Raw genomic sequence first — 5,430 nt, forward strand, 5'->3', positions numbered from 1 at the left:
ACCTGGACATCCAGGCATTTCTATACGCCCTCTGAAATATAAATGGAGGTTCCCAAACCTTAATTTTTGACTTCTGTGTACCCTCAAGATCAACACCACATGGAAGTTGCCAGGACTTGGTGCTTGCACCCTCTGAAGCAATGGCCTGAGTTACACCTTGGCCCTTTTAGCCCTTGACTTAGTTCTCAGCTAGAATGTTATTGGTGTAAAGAAATAGTACTGACTTTTATATATTGATCCTGAAACGTTACTGATGTTACTAGGTCCAGGAGCCCTTTGGCAGCAGCATCTTTAGAGTTTTCTAGTTATAGAGTCATATCATCAGTAAAGAGAGATAGCTGGACTTTTAATCTTTTTATTTTTTTATTCAGATGGCTTTTATTTCTTTCTCTTGTCTGATTACTCTATCAAGGACTTCCAGTACTATGGTAAATAAGAGTGGTGGGAGTGAGCATCCTTGACTTGTTTCAGTTTTCAAAGGAAATGGTTTCAGCTTTTGCCTGCTCAATATGATGTTGGCTGGATTTGACATAGATGGCTCTTATTATTTGGAGATATGTTCCTTCAATGATTAGTCTGTTGAGGGTTTATATTATGATGGGATATTATATTTTGTTGAAGTCTTTTTCTACAATTATTGATATAATCATACGGTTTTTGTATTCTAATATTTTATGTGGTGAATTACATTTACTGATTTGCATATGTGGAAACAACCTTGCATCCCAGAAATAAGGCTACTTTATCATGGTGAATTAGTTTTTGATGTGCTGTTGGGTTGAGTTTGCGAGTATTTGGTTAAGAATTTTTTATATCTATGTTCATCAGGGGTATTGACTTGCAGTTTTCTTTTTATGTTGTGTCTCTGTCAGATTTTAGTATCAGAATGATGCTGGTTTTCTAGAATGAGTTAAGGAAGAGCCCCTCCTCCTCAATTGTTTGGAATAGTTTCAGTAGAGTTGGTACTATTCAGTAAAATTGTTCAGTAGAATTGGAATAGTTTCAGGAGAACAATTGTTGTATGTCTGGTAGAATTCAGTTGTGAATACATCTTCCATCTGGTCCAGGGATTTTTTTTTTTTGGTTGCTAAGTTTTTTATTACTGATTCAATTTTGAAACTTCTTGTTGGTCTGTTCAGGTTTTTCTTCCTGCTTCATTCTGGGAGGTTGTGTTTCCAGGAATTTATCTATTTCCTCTTGATTTTCTAATTTGTGTACATAGAGGCATTACTAATCATCTCTGAAGATCTTTTGTATTTCTGCAGGATCAGTTATGATGTCATTTTTGTCATCTGATTGCACTTATTTGAATCTTCACCTTTGTATTTTGTTATTCTAGGTAGTGGTCTATCAATAATAACAAGTTCATGATTTTATTGATCTTTTCTATGGATATTTACATCACAATTTCATTCAATGCTTCTGTAATTTTAGTTTTTTCTTTTCCTATGCTTTTGTTGTTTTTTTCCTAGTTCCTCTAGGTGCAATGTTACATAGTTAAAATGAGATCTTCTAATTTCTCGTTGAGGACACTTACTGCTATAAACTTTTTAACACTGCTTTAAATGCATCCCAAAAATCTTGGTAGATCGTTTCTCTATTTTCAATAATTTGAAAGATTTTTAAAATTTTGCCTTAATTTCGTTTTTTCACCCAAGAGTTATTCTGGAGCAAGTTGTTTAATTTACATATTTTTATGAAGTTTTGAGAGAACTTATTGGTACTGATTTCTATTTTTATTGCACTATGGTCTGAGATTGTGCTTGGTATCATTTTAATTTTTTGAATTTACTGAGACTCTCCTTATGACTGAGCATGTGTTCAATCATAGACTATATTATGTGTGTATGAGAAAAATATATTCTGTGGTTTATAGGTGGAATATTTTATAGATATTTATTAGGTCCAAATGGTCAAGTATTGAGTTTAGGAATTTATTTGTTAGTTTTCTGCTTTGATGAACTGTCTAACATTGTCAGTGGGATGTTGAAGCCCTTTACTGTTATTGCAACTTTCTAAAAATTTGTATAGGCCAAGAAGAACTTGCTTTATATATCTGGGGGCTCTTATATTGAGTGTGTATATATTTAGGACAGTTAAATGTTCTTGCTGAATTGAGCCTTTTTTTTTATTATTATACTTTAAGTTCTAGGGTACATGTGCATAATGTGCAGGTTTGTTACATATGTATACTTGTGCCATGTTGGTATGCTGCACCCATCAACTCGTCAGCACCCATCAACTCGTCATTTACATCAGGTATAACTCCAAATGCAATCCCTCCCCCCTCCCCCCTCCCCATGATAGGCCCCGGTGTGTGATGTTCCCCTTCCAGAGTCCAAGTGATCTCATTGTTCAGTTCCCACCTATGAGTGAGAACATGCGGTGTTTGGTTTTCTGTTCTTGGGATAGTTTGCTGAGAATGATGTTTTCCAGCTGCATCCATGTCCCTACAAAGGACACGAACTCATCCTTTTTTATGGCTGCATAGTATTCCATGGTGTATATGTGCCACATTTTCTTAATCCAGTCTGTCACTGATGGACATTTGGGTTGATTCCAAGTCTTTGCTATTGTGAATAGTGCCGCAATAAACATACGTGTACATGTGTCTTTATAGCAGCATGACTTGTAATCTTTTGGGTATATTCCCAGTAATGGGATGGCTGGGTCATATGGTACTTCTAGTTCTAGATCCTTGAGGAATTGCCATACTGTTTTCCACAATGGTTGAACTAGTTTACAATCCCACCAACAGTGTAAAAGTGTTCCTATTTCTCCACATCCTCTCCAGCATCTGTTGTTTCCTGACTTTTTAATGATTGCCGTTCTAACTGGTGTGAGATGGTATCTCATTGTGGTTTTGACTTGCATTTCTCTGATGGCGAGTGATGATGAGCATGTTTTCATGTGTCTGTTGGCTGTATGAATGTCTTCCTTTGAGAAATGTCTGTTCATATCCTTTGCCCACTTTTTGACGGGGTGGTTTGTTTTTTTCTTGTAAATTTGTTTGAGTTCTTCATAGATTCTGGATATTAGCCCTTTGTCAGATGAGTAGATTGCAAAAATTTTCTCCCATTCTGTAGGTTGCCTGTTCACTCTGATGGTAGTTTCTTTTGCTGTACAGAAGCTCTTTAGTTTAATTAGATCCCATTTGTCAATTTTGGCTTTTGTTGCCATTGCTTTTGCTCTTGAATTAATTTTCATATAAGGAGTAAGGAAAGGATCCAGTTTCAGCTTTCTACTTATGGCTAGCCAATTTTCCCAGCACCATTTATTAAATAGGGAATCCTTTCCCCATTTCTTGTTTTTCTCAGGTTTATCAAAGATCAGATGGCTGTAGATGTGTGGTATTATTTCTGAGGACTCTGTTCTGTTCAATTGGTCTATATCTCTGTTTTGGTACCAGTACCATGCTGTTTTGGTTACTGTAGCCTTGTAGTATAGTTTGAAGTCAGGTAGCGTGATGCCTCCAGCTTTGTTCTTTTGACTTAGGATTGTCTTGGCAATGTGGGCTCTTTTTTGATTCCATATGAACTTTAAAGCAGTTTTTTCCAATTCTGTGAAGAAACTCATTGGTAGCTTGATGGGGATGGCACTGAATCTATAAATTACCTTGGGCAGTATGGCCATTTTCACGATATTGATTCTTCCTTGAATTGAACCTTTGATCATTGTGTAATGTCCATCCTTGTCCTTCCTGATTGATGTTGGTTTAAAGTCCATTTTATCTGATTTAATAATGGTGACTTGCTCTTTTTTTGTTTTCCATTTGCATGGTAGATCATTCTCCACCCCTTTACTTTTTGCCTATGGGCTGTCATTACATGTGAGATGTATCTCTTGAATACAGCATACAGTTAGATCTTGTCTTTTTATCTGGCTTTTCACTATGCCTTTTAAGTGGGGTGTTAAGACAACTTACATTCAGGGTTATTATTGGTACATAACATTTTGATCCTGTCATCATGTTAATAGCCGGTTGTTTTGTAGATTTGGTTGTGTAATGGCTTTATACTGCCTGTGGCCATGTCCTTAAGTTGATTTTTTGGTAGCTAGCATCAATCCTTCATTTTCATGGTTAGCACTGTCTTAAGGACTTCTTATAAGGGGGTAATAAATTTCCTTGGTGATTGCTTGTTTGAGAAGTATCTTATTTCTTTTTTGTTTATGAAGTTTAGTGTCATGAGATATGAAATTCTTGGTTGGAATTTCTTTTCTTTGAGGATGCTGTAAATAGGCCCCCAATATCTTCTAGTTTTGTGGTTTCAGTTGAGAAATCCAGTGCTAGTCTAATGGGTTTCTCTTTGTAAGTGACCTGATCTTTCTTTCTAGCTGCCTTTAACATTTTTTCTTTCACATTGATCTTGGAGAATCTGATGACTATGTGACTGTGTGATAATTGCCTTATGTAATATGTCACAGGGTTTGTCTGTATTTCTTAAATATGCATATCAGTTTTTGCAAGACTGGAAAAATTTTCGTGGACTATCTACTTGAAAATATTTTTTTAAGTTGCTTATTCTCTCTCCTCTAAGAAATGACAATGAGTCATAAATTTGGTTTCTTTACCTAATTCCACATTTCCTGGAGGTTTTATTCATTTTTAAGTGAATAAAAATTTGTTTTTATCTGACTCAGTTAATTTGAAGAACTGGTCTTTGAGTTCTGAGTCTCTTTCCTCAGCTCAGTCTATTCTGCTGTTAATGGTTCAAACTGTATTATGAAATTCTTATAACGAATTTTTAGTTCCAGAAGTTTATTTTGCTTCTTTCTTAAAATGGCTATTTTATCTTTCAGCTCATGAATCATTTCACTAGATTTTTTTGGACTCCTTGGATTTGGTTTTGACTTTCTCCTGGATCTCAATGAGTTTCCTTGCTATCACATTCTGAATTATCTATGACATTTCAGTTATTTCAAACAGACTAAGAACTATCAGTCCGGGGGCATAATGTGTTTGTCTGAAGGTAAGGAGACACTCTGACTATTTGAATGGCCAGAATTCTTGTTCTGGTTCCCTTTCCCATCTGAGAGGTCTGTTGTCCTTTTAACTGTGGTGTAGGTAGAGTATACTTGGCTTCATTTCTAGGTGCTTTCAGAGGGATAAAAGTATGGAACAGTTTATGAAAGTCCATGTCATCCTTGCACAGAAGCCATGCTAGTCTTCTCAGTATTATCCCAATTTTAGTGTATGTTCTGCTGAAACAAGCACTGAAAGACCATTTGACCATATATATGTGGGTTTAATTCTGGGTTCTCTATTCTGTTCCATTGTTCTATTTTTATACCAATAGCCTACTATTTTAATTATCGTTGCTTTATAGTAAGTTTTGAAATCCAGAAGTGTGATACTTCAAGCTTTGTCCTTCCTGTTCAAAACTATTTTGGCTATTTGGAGTCTTTGTTTATACCATGTGTATTTCGGGA

At 35.7% G+C, this 5,430-nt stretch overlaps 1 non-coding gene across 1 annotated transcript; it reads right to left on the reverse strand.

The window, feature by feature from the left end:
• Window positions 1–5,108: 5,108 nt before the first annotated feature.
• LOC111544776 lies at window positions 5,109–5,215 on the reverse strand. Its single transcript, XR_002732281.1, has one exon. It is a non-coding gene; the product is annotated as a U6 spliceosomal RNA (small nuclear RNA).
• Between the last annotated feature and the right edge of the window lie 215 nt (window positions 5,216–5,430).

This window comes from Piliocolobus tephrosceles, chromosome 2 (genome assembly GCF_002776525.5).
Source record: "Piliocolobus tephrosceles isolate RC106 chromosome 2, ASM277652v3, whole genome shotgun sequence".
NCBI classification, from domain to species: Eukaryota; Metazoa; Chordata; class Mammalia; order Primates; family Cercopithecidae; genus Piliocolobus; species Piliocolobus tephrosceles.